The following is a 15,297-nucleotide window of genomic DNA, read 5'->3' on the forward strand; positions in this document are numbered from 1 at the left end:
GAAAAGCACTGTTATCTATGCTTGCCTTCTAAAAACTGAGGGGAAAAAATTTGAAAGATAACTTTTTTTTTTTTAAATTTATTTATTATTATTATACTTTAAGTTGTAGGGTACATGTGCATAACGTGCAGGTTTGTTACATATGTATACTTGTGCCATGTTGGTGTGCTGCACCCATCAACTCGTCATTTACATCAGGTATAACTCCCAATGCAATCCCTCCCCCCTCCCCCCTCCCCATGATAGGCCCCGGTGTGTGATGTTCCCCTTCCTGAGTCCAAGTGATCTCATTGTTCAGTTCCCACCTATGAGTGAGAACATGCAGTGTTTGGTTTTCTGTTCTTGTGATAGTTTGCTAAGAATGATGGTTTCCAGCTGCATCCATGTCCCTACAAAGGACACAAACTCATCCTTTTTGATGGCTGCATAGTATTCCATGGTGTATATATGCCACATTTTCTTAATCCAATCTGTCACTGATGGACATTTGGGTTGATTCCAAGTCTTTGCTATTGTGAATAGTGCTGCAATAAACATACGTGTGCATGTGTCTTTATAGCAGCATAATTTATAATCCTTTTCAGTTAGGAAAAGAAGAAGTCAAATTGTCCCTGTTTGCAGATGACATGATTGTATATTTAGAAAACCCCATTGTCTCAGCCCAAAATCTCCTTAAGCTGATAAGCAACTTCAGCAAAGTCTCAGGATACAAAATTAATGTGCAAAAATCACAAGCATTCTTATACACCAGTAACAGACAAACAGAGAGCCAAATCATGAATGAACTTCCATTCACAATTGCTTCAAAGAGAATAAAATACCTAGGAATCCAACTTACAAGGGATGTAAAGGACCTCTTCAAGGAGAACTACAAACCACTGCTCAGTGAAATAAAAGAGGACACAAACAAATGGAAGAACATACCACGCTCAGGGATAGGAAGAATCAATGTCGTGAAAATGGCCATACTGCCCAAGGTAATTTATAGATTCAATGCCATCCCCATCAAGCTACCAATGAGTTTCTTCACAGAATTGGAAAAAACTGCTTTAAAGTTCATATGGAACCAAAAAAGAGCCTGCATCTCCAAGACAATCCTAAGTCAAAAGAACAAAGCTGGAGGCATCACGCTACCTGACTTCAAACTATACTACAAGGCTACAGTAACCAAAACAGCATGGTACTGGTACCAAAACAGAGATATAGACCAATGGAACAGAACAGAGTCCTCAGAAATAATACCACACATCTACAGCCATCTGATCTTTGACAAACCTGATAAAAACAAGAAATGGGGAAAGGATTCCCTATTTAATAAATGGTGCTGGGAAAATTGGCTAGCCATAAGTAGAAAGCTGAAACTGGATCCTTTCCTTACTCCTTATACGAAAATTAATTCAAGATGGATTAGAGACTTAAATGTTAGACCTAATACCATAAAAATCCTAGAGGAAAACCTAGGTAGTACCATTCAGGACATAGGCATGGGCAAAGACTTCATGTCTAAAACACCAAAAGCAACAGCAGCAAAAGCCAAAATTGACAAATGGGATCTAATTAAACTAAAGAGCTTCTGCACAGCAAAAGAAACTACCATCAGAGTGAACAGGCAACCTATAGAATGGGAGAAAATTTTTGCAATCTACTCATCTGACAAAGGGCTAATATCCAGAACCTACAAAGAACTCAAACAAATTTACAAGAAAAAAACAAACAACCCCATCAAAAAGTGGGCAAAGGATATGAACAGACATTTCTCAAAAGAAGACATTCATACAGCCAACAGACACATGAAAAAATGCTCATCATCACTGGCCATCAGAGAAATGCAAATCAAAACCACAATGAGATACCATCTCACACCAGTTAGAATGGCGATCATGAAAAAGTCAGGAAACAACAGGTGCTGGAGAGGATGTGGAGAAATAGGAACGCTTTTACACTGTTGGTGGGATTGTAAACTAGTTCAACCATTATGGAAAACAGTATGGCGATTCCTCAAGGATCTAGAACTAGATGTACCATATGACCCAGCCATCCCATTACTGGGAAAGATAACTTTTAAAATTGTTTCTTAAAAATCAAAGTAAGGCTGGGTGTGGTGGCTCACACCTGTAATCCCAGCACTTTGGGAGGGCGAGGCAGGTGGATCACTTGTGGCTAGGAGTTTGAGACCAGCCTGACCAACATGGCAAAATCCTGTCTCTACTAAAAATACAAAAAATTAGCTGGGTGTGGTAGTGCATGCCTGTAGTACCAGCTACTTGGGAGGCTGAGACAGGAGAATCGCATGAACTGGGAAGGCGGAGGTTGCAGTGAGCCCAGATCGCACCACTGCACTCCACCCTGGGTAACAGAGCGAAACTCCATCTCAAAAACAAAACAAAACAAATCAAAGTAAGACTCTGGGAAATGCATGTAACTTACTTGATGCATCTGAGTCTCAGGTTTCCTCATTTACAGTCTACTTTCCTAGATATTAACTTCGAAAATTCCACATTTGCTCCACTTTAATTTTCTCATGAATGATTTTGAGGACTAAAAAGCATATTACATTTTTTTAGGAAATGGAAGTATTTTGTAGCATTTTAAGCCACTGTGAATATTACAGACTTGTATTTTATGCACTGAAACAAGCTGAAATATATTTATCTAGAAGAAAAAAAAATACCTTGAACCACTTCTCTCCTATAGTTAATCTTCCCTATGTTCACTCCGTGTAATCAAATTATTACTAACTAGCATAAAAGTAAAGATAATTTCAGGTTCAAATGACAATTACATCTAAGAGGCATAATGCTGCACAAACACCTTCAATTCCCTGTTGAGACTGTGAGCATTTTAACAACATTAACACAGATCACTAGGCTTACAAAGAAATAATCTATAAAAATCTACAAATGAGAAAAAAATAAGTGATTTAAAGACAACCTTTCAGCAACCATCTATCTACCTAGGTTATATGCTTGATATTTACCAGCTCCTATCGTTTGGATATTTCACCCACCCAAATCTCATGTTAGAATATGATTCCCAGCTGAGCATGGTGGCTCATGCCTGTAATCCCAGCACTTTGGAAGGCCAAGGCCAGGGGATGGCTTGAGCCCTAGAGTTCGAGACCAGGCTGGGCAACATGGCAAAACCCCGTCTCCACCCGCCCAAAGCACAAAATTTGGTTGGGCATGGTGGTGTGGGGCCTGTAGTCCCTGCTACTTAGGAGGCTGAGGTGGGAGGGTCGCTTTAGCCTGGGAGGCAGAGGTTGCAGTAAGCTGTGATCTCATCACTGTACTCCAGCCTGGGTAACAGAGTGAGACCCTGTCTCAAAACAAACCAAACAAAAACTCCCAGTGTTGGAGATCAGGCTTAATGAAAGGTGTCTACGATGTGAGGGTGGATCCCTCATGAATAGCTTGGTGCCATCCTTGTGGTAGTGAGTTCTTGCTCTATTAGTTCCAGTGCAAAGGGCCTGGCACCTCCCTCCTCTGTTTTCTCTTTATCCATGTGATCTCTGCACACACCTTCTCCCCTTTGCCTTCTGCCAGGAGTGGAAGCTTCCTGAGGCCCTCACAAGCAGCAAGTGCTGGTGCCATGCTTCTTGTAAAACCTGCAGAACCACGAAGCAAATAAACCTTTTCTTTTAATAAATTACCTAGCTTTAAGTGTTCCTTTATAGGAACACAAAAAATGGACAAAGATACTTGTGTGCACAAGTCCTTGACAAAAGCACTTCTAGATTGTATCCCTGTTTCATATTTTTCCAAAAGCAGCAGGGATGGTAGGTATGACGCCAATTTGGGGTAAAGAGATTGAGAGTCACAGTGATTAAGAGGCTGCTTGAGCTCTCCGAGTTCAGGGCATTTTGTAAACCAAACAGAAGAAAGGCTACTTAGGAGAAGGAAGGTAAAGGGTTGGCTTTCGACATTTCTAGTTCTGCTTTCAACATTTAATGATGGGAAAGACAGGAAAAGGCATGGAGAAAGGGGAATGAGGAAGTAGGCAAAGAGAAAAGGCTCAGTAGTGCTGAATGCAAGTCACACCACACCCTCTCAGCCTCTTTGCTACGTCTGGCATGAGTCCACTATGCCAGTGCACCTCCCTTCTCTGTGGCAGGTACTCCCTAATCTCATTCCATCTTTCACAGTCCTCTTTCAGGGGTTCTTCGCCCATTCAACTTCCTCTTCGCCTTCCTTAACTGAGTACTTTCATCAAGTTTAATATTTGGTCTTTAACTGTTTCTTCTCTTAGGAAATTCATTCAGTGCCACAGTTTTAATTAATCAATCTCCTGATGCTGCCCAGTTCTTGTGTGTGTATATGTGTTTTTTTAAAATCACCAAAGCTTTGGTTTTTCTCTCTTCCTCTTTCCACTTAAATAACTTAATATTTTATTAGGATTCTTAAATATCTAGTGAAATATTTAAGTAGTGAAATATCAAGCCCATCACTTTCTAAATCTCATCTTCAATAGGTACCCCAAACATGGCTTTCCCTGTCTCTCTCATCTCTTTTCATTCACTAGCACTGTCACTCTCCCCATCTCCTACCAAGCTCGGGGTCCTTGTGCCATCACTAACTCAGTAATTCCTGTATCCAGGTGATCAATAACTCAGTTCTGAGTTTTGCCTTTGATATGTTTCCAACATTCACTTTCTCCCTTCACTGTTCCTAGACACATGCAAAAAACACATAATAGTTCTCCCTGCATCCAGCCTTTCAACCCTGTCTGTTGCATTAATTTACCTTAAATATCACTTTAAACATCTCTCCATTACCCTATTCTACCTATGCTTGAACTTGAAGAACCTGTTCAAACGTTATCTTTTCCATGAAACTATCCCTAATCTCTTCAACTATTTGGTTGGCTATTTTCTAAGAAACTAGAAAGGGCATTACATTTTTTGACTTCCTACTTATGTCCTAGGCACTGTGCCAGGTACTTTGCATGTATGCTCCTATTTAATTAACTTCACAACAATCTTATGAGGTAGGTGTTATTATTCCCATTTGTGCATATGAGAAAACAAAAAGCTCATACAAGTTTTGAGCATTACACCTTGCCTGAAATCCCGGAGCTCACAAACGAGTAAATTTTCACGGCAACTTATCAATGAAATGATTGTGAGAAACAATGACCTCTGAGTATGGAAGTAGAAGAGTAATGGAAGGTTTGTATGGTACTGAAATACTCATTTTCTAAGCACAGGCAATTTTTTACTTGTTCGTTTCAAACATAAGAAATAAACATGTGGCTTACGGTTGAAAGAGGAGTAACAAGACAGAGGATGCTGAGCAGAAAAAGAATGATTTCTGACATTTATCAGTTTTACTTTCTATTGTGGTTTTCCTTGCAATTTGTGGGCTAAGACTGAAAGACTGTGATTTCACAGAACATCAGAAAACAGATTCCACTCTGTCTGTGGGGCAGCTGCATACTGGCCTTCTGCAAACAAATGGCACAGGAAGCTGCTTATTTGGATTTACCTAAGGTACTGAAGGGTTTCCCTTTCCTAAAACATTCTTCTTTTGGGCTGTCCACTCAATTATACCACTCCCAGCACAAGAGGCTCCCATTCAAATACAGACCCCAGAACTGGAAGATGCACCGTTGAAATCCGTCAGGCCCTAGCTAAGTTAGCTCCTCAGTGGGTGACTTGGATACCTTATTGTGTCACTGGAGTATAGAACCAATAGTTTTTGATGTCATGAGAAAAGGGCCAGGAAAGGTCCAGATCTAGAATATAAGGAGGGAGCCTTATATCAAATGGCACCTCAGGGACTGGGATAAGGAGTGGGAGGGTTCACAGCAGTCATCATCTCTCTCTACTCATTTTACTTGCAGTAAGATTTAAAGTGAGGGGTGAGGGGGAGCTGTTATAGACAGTTAACATTTAGTCTAATTCTGTTGTCAATCACCAATGCCTGTAAGAGTAACAGACATCTGGGTACAAATTCACAAAGCAACCAGATCTTCACCTACCCTTGCTCCTATCTGTAGCTTAATATTTATTTATTTATTTATTTATTTATTTATTCATTTATTTATTTATTTATTTATAATCATCGGCCAGGCACAGTGGCTCACGCCTGTAATCCCAGCACTTTGGGAGGGTGAGGAGGGCAGACTGCTTGAGCTCAGGAGATCGAGACCAGCCTGGGCAATGTGGCAAAACCCCCTCTTGATAAACAATATACAAATCAGTTGGGCGTGGTGGTGTGCCTGTAGTCCCAGCTACTTAGGAAGCTGAGGTTGGGAGGATCACTTGGGCCTGGGAGGCAGAGGTTGCAGTGAGCCAGGATTGCGTAACTGCACTCCAGCCTGGGTGACAGAGTGAGACCCCATGTTTAAAAAAAACTCATTGTTACGGAATAAGGGACATATGATGTACTAGGAGAAACAGACCTCCTGACTGGAGGAATTCACACTCTAAGGACACCAAGAAAGTGCATGACCAAACAGCAGCATGGTGTAGAATTTTATGGGGAAAAAAAAAAAAAGAGTGACTATGAAGATTCTTTGGGTTTTATCTGGCTTCAGAGTAACTGGGTTAGACCACAGCCCCAGCTACCCAGATTACAATATTCTTCACTAAAAGTAGATAATCTACTCCAGAGCAAGCTCTGACAGTAAAAAGATAAAGAATAATTAAGAGACATGACTATACAATAATATGAATTTCAAAGGGAGAGGATAACAGGTAAAAGTTCATGTTCAAACCTCTCGGCCCAAGTGAACCTGGCTAATAAAACCTTTTGCTTAGAATTTACTAAAACTTCCTTAGTTTGCACCACAGTTTTACTCATTTCTTTACTTCCATTTAGATCTCCTCTTTCATCTGCTATAATATAAAATTTAGGTGTATCTTAGTTTGCAATTAGTATATAAAGCTTAATTTTCTCCTTTGCTTCCATCACTTAGTTCCTCCTAAATTCTACCTTTTTGGTAATTTATATTTACAAAAGAAACACAAACTTATTGTAATTAGAAGACACAGAAAAGTAGGTTGAAAAATTAAAATCACCTGAAGTCCTGGATATGATTATTGGTGCATATCATTATAGACTTTATCCAATGTGCACATACAAATGTAAAAATGTGTGTGTGTGTGTACATGTGCACACATGCGTGTGCGCGCACGTGCGCGCGCGCGCACACACACACACACACAATTTTCCTGTGTGCTAGGGAACGTGCAGCTTTTGAAGAGTCCCAGTTATAAGCCAAAGCTCTGGAGAGTGGAGTCCACTCCAACCACCACCAACAGATGGCGATAATGGTTGTTAAGTTATTTTAATATTGGTCATTTCAGTTGTAAATTCATTTAAGGCACATGGGGTCATTTGCAGTGCTTGTGCTAGTTTTAGAATATTTTATGAACATTATTAAACCTGAAAACACAATGGGTGTGTTTAAAACAACAGTAAAAAAAAAAAAAAAGGGATATGTCTAAACAAAAAAGATACTTTAACTTTGAGAAAGGGCAGGATATTGCTCATGCATATAGGATGATAGTTTTCATAATAACTGCTCCTGAAGGACAAACAGGGATTTACGCATCCCGTAAAAGATGCTGTGCCTATGTAAATGACCATAATCAGCAAGTAGGAGGGACAGGGGATTGAAATGAGAAAAAGAAGAGAAAAACAAAATATCAACATGGGAAAACGTATGACCTCATGAGTTAATTCAGGGGAATAATAAAAGTAATTACTTACAGGTATATAGCTCCTACCCTATGCCAGGCACTATTCTAAATTATATATATATATATAAATTCTAAGTTTTATATATATATAAAACTTATATAATTATTTTAATCTTCATAACAATCTTTTGGGGAGGTGGAGTATTACTCCTACTTTGTAGATGTGAAACTCAGGAGCAGAGTGAGTAAGGGACGTATTCAAGGTTACACAACTAAGTAGCAAAGATGGGAGGCAGAACGTTTGCTTTGTAGTTTAAAGGCCAAGCATGTTGACAGCTGTAGAAACTTGGGTCACCAACCACAGATTGTTCCACAGATTGAAAGTAATTCCCAGTTTGACTCTGCACAGCTCCAAAAGAGTAAGAGGATGAGGGTGGACTCTGTAATTGCTAAGGTCCTTAAGACAGATGGTGACGACATTCAGGAAGAAGTTACCTGCCTAAAGACCTTCTGGATACATGACATTGGTCTATCTTGGAATAACATGCCCAATAGAGTATATACCTCAGTGAGGGGTCGGCAGGACTGGCTTTAAAGCTTAAAAGGAATAACTAACGTATCTATTAGAGGGAAGTGAATTTGAGGACTACAAGCCAAACCCCCTCTCGTTATTTTGGAGTTGCTGTGAAAAAAGAAAAAGTACAATACACACCCTCACACATATACACACAGATGAATGCAGTTTTCTAACTCACTTTTTTGGCTGCTTTGTTTTTTCAATGGCCTCCCAGACAAAGGGGATTTCCTAAAACTTGCTTTAGCTCTTTTAACAGTGGTTGGATAGGGGAAGGAACACAAAGTATATATTATATCTATTTAGCAAATAAAGTTTTTTGGAGAATGAGGCCTAAAAATAGTAGAAAGAGTCATTACCCATGTTATTCTGAATTCTCACTACCTGGAATAATTCAGCTGGTTTTATTTCCTTTATTTACTTGGTATGTACAGTGGTATTTGGAGATGAGACAGAAGATGTAAAAATTTATTAGGCAATCAAAATCAAATAAATTTTATAAGACATTTACCTCTTTTGCCCTGAAGATTTTCAATGTTTCTACTTCCAAGACACAAAAATTAAGGGTATAGAAAGATATTCCCCATTTCATTTGGTTGTTCTGGCCTAACTCTTACATTAGATAACTGCCCCTTCCACTTGTGTTATATGGCTGAGTGTACCTTTGTGAATAAAAGATTCCTAGTGTATACAGAACAGGAAGCTACATCTTACGCAGCTGGAATTGAAGCCAGGGTTTAAAGGAGAATGCTTGGCAAGAAGAGCTACTGCAGACCTAAAGGTCAGAAACAACTGAAAACCAGGCACTGAAGGTGAAGGGATTACAGGAAAGATAAGTACAGTCAAGAAAGGAGAATTAAACCAAGGAATCAACTCACAAATATTTATAGCATGTTTACAGTATGCCCTTTCAAGGCCTATGAAAAATACAGCAGATGCCAAACCTACCATTAAGGAGGACAGTCATTTGGGGGATGTAAAAAAACTTTTAATACTAAAAAATAACTAAAAATATGAGACCCTGTATGATGGATGCTAAATAGAGGAGGCATAAACATAGAGGGAAGGTCAAGTTGAGTAAGAAAAACTGGGGAAAACAAAAATCTAGGTGGGCTCTGTAGGACAATAAAGAATCTAATGTAAACCTATGTAGTGAGTTATGGAAGTTTAAGTCTCCAAAGGTCTTGGAGGACTCTGCATTCTAAGAAAAGGACAGAGAGAACAGAATGAGGCTGGAGGATTTGGAACTGTAGAATGAAATCACAAGAGCAATTATTTTAGCAAGATTAACGAAAATTTCATGTCCAGGATTAGCAGAAAGAGATGCCACATTTTATTTATTTTCTTGCTTTTTGTACTCTGGCAATAACACTTAAGTTCAAGAAATTACAATGAGGGATGATGAGACAGAGTGGGTGAATGGAAAGGCTCTACAGGGCAGGAGAGATTAAAGACAAAGGATTTCTTTGAAGAAGGCTTAAATGCTTAACTTGACATCTGAGAAAAATAATCCATGGTATCTGTGCAATGGAAAGCCAGTGGCTTGTCTCTGTGAATTTAGAAGATGGAGAAAAGGAATCCCAAAGTTCACTTTTCCGAACTGTCCTGGAAAGGAAAACAATTTCAGCTCCAGCCACAGACGCAGAGCCTGCAGATCTGAGGTGATTTAGCAGAAGTTCAGACAATCCTCATGTGGTCTAACCCTCAGCTAGCCTAGCTGCCTTACAGCATGTGAGCTGATAAAGAATGAATTACATAAGCATTGGGACAAAGTATCACATTTTTTTCAAGAGAAGATAGAGACATCTACATACTTGATTTTTCATAACTTTGAAATTTTCAGATCAACACATCCTTTGAGAGTACAAATGAAACTGGTCATCTCTACCCAGATTTTGAGACTAATAACCTTTTCTCACTAAATTGAGAACCATTCCTGTTTATCTGTCTTATCGACATTCCTGGGTGAATCCATTATAAATAGTATATAAAGGTGACAATTGATGCTGTTTAATGTATGTATAACTGGGACTAAAAAATTCATATAAAACACTAAAACTACCTCATTAAAAATCGCTAAGATGCATTTTTTTTTGCCATATTCTATGAAAAACTTGTAACTTCTCTTCTAAATAAAAAGTATACTATAAAGCATTTGATTTATTATACAGACTTGCTATTACAGTTTAGTATCAAGTCTATTATGATCTGCAATCAAGGTAAAGTAGCTTTACACTATTTTATGGTCTTTTAAGAGCACATTGCACACAAAAGGTCATTTACATTATCTTATGGCAATATTTTTACCACAAGTCACTGTACTGCAGCACTTAAGGATGCAGTCACAGATGGCCAGATCCAAATTAGTGCTCCCAAGTACTAATATGTCAGAGGAAAATATGTGCCGAAAATGAAACTCAAAATTTTGCAAGTAAAATGTATATTATTTATCATAAAAATGAATCCCTAAATGTCTCAAACACTGATTAATGTCCAACTTTTAAAGCAAAGGCAATTTGATTATAGAAAGTGGCCTTTTATTTCTGAATTGAATTTATGAACTGACAATAATTATTTCTTAAATTTTCTTCCTCCCCCACCAAAACCTGTAATGTATTTTCTTTGCTTTGACAGTGTCACCTTTGTGTTTATATACTACTTAACTTTACTGAAACATAAGGAAGACAATGTTATAATGGAAAGAAGACAGAGTTGCCACCAGAGAGACCGGTCCTCAAGTGCTGATATGGCCAATGGGCAGCCCTGGGACTCTGGTGGAGTTAGTTGCCTGGCCTCAGGATCCTCATCTGTAAAGTGGTATGATAATGTCTCCCTCACAGCACTGTCATAAAGGACCAGTACAGTGCTTGACATATAATGAATATTCAATGACTAATAAATGTTATCCTTTTCTCCCATACCCCTCAATTAAGGGCACTTCTAATTCTAATTACTTGGGACTTGCAAGCATTTACCTAGACTACCTTCTTACCCTAACAGCAATGTGATCTAATGTGGCAAAATGTTGAGAAAAGAGAGACCCAACTTTTTTGTTACTTTTCAGCACAGTTTTTGTGTGTGTGTGTGTGTGTGTGTGTGTGTGTGTGTGTTTTTGCATATTGTAACCTCTCAACATACACTGGTTTGAGTGAATAAAATATAAACATGTAATATGATTTTCCCCTCAAAAGGAAATGGCAGCAGTGAGGAGAAGGGAAATATATTTTGCCTTAGAAAATGAATATGACCTTATAATTTATGCCAATTTAGCTCATAAAATCACAGGAGGGAAGCAAGGTAATTTAGGTGCTTAAAATGGAATTAAAAATTAGCACTCTGCCCCCCGCAACCCAACACCACAGAAACAAAACTATAAGGGGCCGGGGCAGGGGGGTGGGGGACGTGCGCAAAAAAAAACCCAGAAAGGCTTTTCGTTCCTACACTGTTGTCAACTGTCTCTAAATTTGTCACTCCTTTTAAAGTAAATCACACAACTGGAAATCTTACACACACATACACAACCAAGTAACTGTGTCTGAATCTGTAAAGTGAATGCATTAAACTCCAACACTGAAAACCATAAATGACTGCTTCATTCAAAACAAGAACAGTGTGACAGAGAGTAAAAGTAAACATCCTCTCTGAAGCAAAACAGAGTTATCTGAAGCTATTAAAACAGTATACAAAGTTACCTAGAAATTTCTCTTGATTCTGATACAAGCTAAAAAGGCAAGAGTCAAATTGAACATTTCTTAGATGGAACACTAGTTGGCTTTGATCCAAAACACTGCACCAGCATATTGATTTCCAAACGTAGTCCATCCTTTTCTCAAGTAATAAATCCTGACTGCCCTGTGACCTTGAAAAGCCAGTCTGAAGAACAGACTGACAAAGAAAATGATATCTATTTTACTCACTTCAGCTCTAAAAAATTTGGGGATAGGATATAAACATATCCCTAGTAAAAGACACACTTGGACTGTATAAGCAAGAGAATGCTACCACAGCCTGCCAGCAGAGTTGACGTTTCTAAACTTAGACATTTGGCTCAAAGGTCACTTGTGACAATGGTTACAGCTGTAAGAGTGGATCTGATGGAAAAGGATACATAGGCCCCAATATTGATTTCTTACTGGTTTGCCTGCAAACTACCCTGTCCTTAGATACTGCAGAAAAAATGAGCAATCATTGTGGAGGTAGGACAGTACGGCTCCAAAAATTCAGAATCTTGAAACTTAAGAAAATCAAAGAGGAATTATCTTTGTATGAAAACGTAACTATAAAGAGCACCAAATGCTGTAAAATTACTTTAGTATCAGTTTCTTACAATTACCATATCCCAAACAAAGGTAACATGCCTCACCCTCAATAGAGCTTGAATCCACTGTTTCCCAGATGATGATGTTCTTTTGCTTGTACTTGGCAAACGCAGGGTCTGGGTATGGAGATAAGGGCTAAAAGTGCTTCTTATCTGTATGACTGTCAGTAAGCATTTTCCAATCTTGTTTTGAGAAAGCTTGCATAATAGGAGAGCTGTTGATAGGATGGCAAAATGCTATTCAGATTCCTTAAAAAACAGAGAAACTAGATTCTAGAAACTAAAGGCAGAAAAGGCCAATGTTGATCTGAGGCAAAATTCTAGATTGGATTAGTAAACAGAAGGTCAGAGAGACTTATGAAAAGAACAAGTACTAGCAAACTCCTTAAAAGCAAGTCATGACACCTTAAATTTTAGACTTCTAACCTCCAGAACTGTAAGAACATTCAACTTTTGTTACTTCTACTTTGGCGAGTGTTGAGAAAATCAGGGCTGCTTAGGAATGTTACATAATGTATTTTGAGTTAAATTAAAAAATCATTATTTGCTCACAGGTCAGATGAAGAAATCTGGGAAGATGAAATGTGGCTTGAGTGAGCGGGTAACTGGTTGAACGAGTGATTGAGTTGTCAATTGTTGGTTAGCGGTCATGGTGAACACGAAGGGAGGCATCTGAGGATATGCCATATAGTTCTGTTCTTGGCCAGCACTTGTAAAAAGACATTTTAAACAATGACAAAAATCAGGTCACTGGTGGCACACTTATCAAATATATAAATGTCCCAAAGCCAGGTGGGCTGGTGAACGTAAGATGACAGAACTAACACTTTCAAATTATTTCAACAGGCTAGAATGAATATTTGGCCAAAGTCAATAAAATAATATTCACTAGGGAAAAACAGGTCTTACATATAAGTTCCAAAGGGGCAAAATCAACTGTACAAATCTATAAAAACTCTTGGCTTGTTCACATGAAAATACCTGTTTTTTTATTTGTTTGTTTGCTTTTGATTAAGCACAAGTTCAAGTTCCCAGAACAATTAAAATTTAGGTAGCACTAAAAAAAAAAAAAAAGAGCCAATCATAGAAAGACATTATCCTCTTAGGCCTTTCTGCTCACCATTCTCCAACACCCACTGTTATGGGTTGAACTGTGTTCCCCCAAAAGATACGTGGAAGTCCTACGCCCCAAGACCTCCGAAGGTGATCTTATTTAGAAACAGGGTCTTTGCAGATATAGTCAAGATGAGTCTCGCAGGGTAGGCCCTAATCCAGTGTGACTGGTGTCCTCATAAGAGGGGGATGTGAACAGAGAGACACATGGGGAGAAGGCTGTGTGAAAACAGAGGCAGAGATTGGAGGGAGAGATTCCTGCAAGCCAGGAACTTATTAAGGATGGATGGCAAACTACCAAAGCTGGAAGAGGTAAGGATGGATGTTCCCCTACAGGTTTCAAAGGGAGCATGGCCCTGCTGACACCTTAATTTTGGACTTCTAGCCTCCACAACTGTAAGACAATAACTATTAGTTGTTTCAAGCTACCCAGGCTGTGGTACTGTGTTACAACAATCTTAATGAATAAAACTCCAGCTTGCCTGTATATCGCTATATAGGTCCCTGTCCTGCCCTGTTCCACTTTAATTTCCTGCCCTTTAAGATGTACCTTCACCAGGGAAATTTAGCATCTTTCTGCAAGACTCAGTTAAATGGCATTCTCTAGCAGCAGGCCTTTTTTAACCTTCCCCAGCTGAGCTGAGTGCTGTCTCTGCACTCTGCCCATGGCATCCTGTCCACGCAGCATCTTGGTGCAGCACTCAGCACCCTGTTACATTATCTGCATGGCTGTCATCCCCATTAGGTGTGTGCCCTTGGAATGCGTGTTTTCCTCCTTGTGTATGAGGCCTCAGCATAGTGCCTGACAAATAATAAACATTTGACATTCAGAAGAAAGGAGTAGAGGAATAAATGAATAAGACAGTCTGTTTTCATGAAGTGTTTTCTACATGGAATGTAATTATTCTAAACATCTTCTTTAACTTGGTCTTCTGAGCTCTTTCAGAAAAGTAAGCACCATAAACAAAGAGCTAGAAATCACATCCTGCAAGGAAGGAACAGCTGACGGTCTTATGGATGCTTACCTAGAAAAGGAAAGACTACAAGGAAGGCCTTTCCAAAAATTGGAGTCGCGTGTTTGCAGTCACTAGAAGTTTTCTAGCAGAACTAGCCTGGGTCAGGGAGGGTGATGCAGAGCAGGGTTTCACAAAAACTAACCTGGGGAAAGATGATCACCAGTGTGTCAGCAGAAAAACAGGTGCCATGGATTTGTCAAAAAATTAAGTTCGATTACATACTTCTAATTTTTTTGGTAGTGAAATGGTCTTTCTTTTTAAGAAAGAATGATAAAAGATTGGCGGTTGTTGCAGTTTGTGTTCTTTTTGACTCTATACTGGATCCCTAACCCTAATTATTTTTGTTTAGTTTATTGGTCCTTAAAATCTAAAAATCTAGGAATCTACTAAAATATGGTGGGTTGGTGGATAGAGGCTTTGATATCCCAGATTTGAAAGAGGACTGGACATCTTGCTGATACAAGATGAGTATCAGTAAATATAATGGTTACATGAACAGAATTACTGAGTAAAAGAATAATGGCAAAGATACCTTTTAAAAACCACACCTCACAGCATTCAATTTATTTTAATTTCAAGTTATAAACTGGGACAAAAATGGCCCAATACAATTTTGTAAAATCATGTATGAACT

General features: G+C 38.8%; 1 protein-coding gene and 1 long non-coding RNA gene across 28 annotated transcripts in view; one reads left to right on the forward strand and one right to left on the reverse strand.

The window, feature by feature from the left end:
* Nucleotides 1-10,982, forward strand: part of LOC144333385 (uncharacterized) — a 100,313-nt gene extending 89,331 nt beyond the window's left edge. The window contains exon 4 of the long non-coding RNA XR_013402004.1: nt 10,851-10,982. This is a non-coding gene — a long non-coding RNA (uncharacterized LOC144333385). The remainder of the gene's footprint in view (nt 1-10,850) is intronic.
* RBMS1 (RNA binding motif single stranded interacting protein 1) overlaps nt 1-15,297 on the reverse strand; it is a 217,295-nt gene that overhangs the window by 45,917 nt on the left and 156,081 nt on the right. The window lies entirely within an intron of this gene.

The sequence above is a fragment of the Macaca mulatta genome, chromosome 12 (genome assembly GCF_049350105.2).
Source record: "Macaca mulatta isolate MMU2019108-1 chromosome 12, T2T-MMU8v2.0, whole genome shotgun sequence".
Taxonomy (NCBI): domain Eukaryota; kingdom Metazoa; phylum Chordata; class Mammalia; order Primates; family Cercopithecidae; genus Macaca; species Macaca mulatta.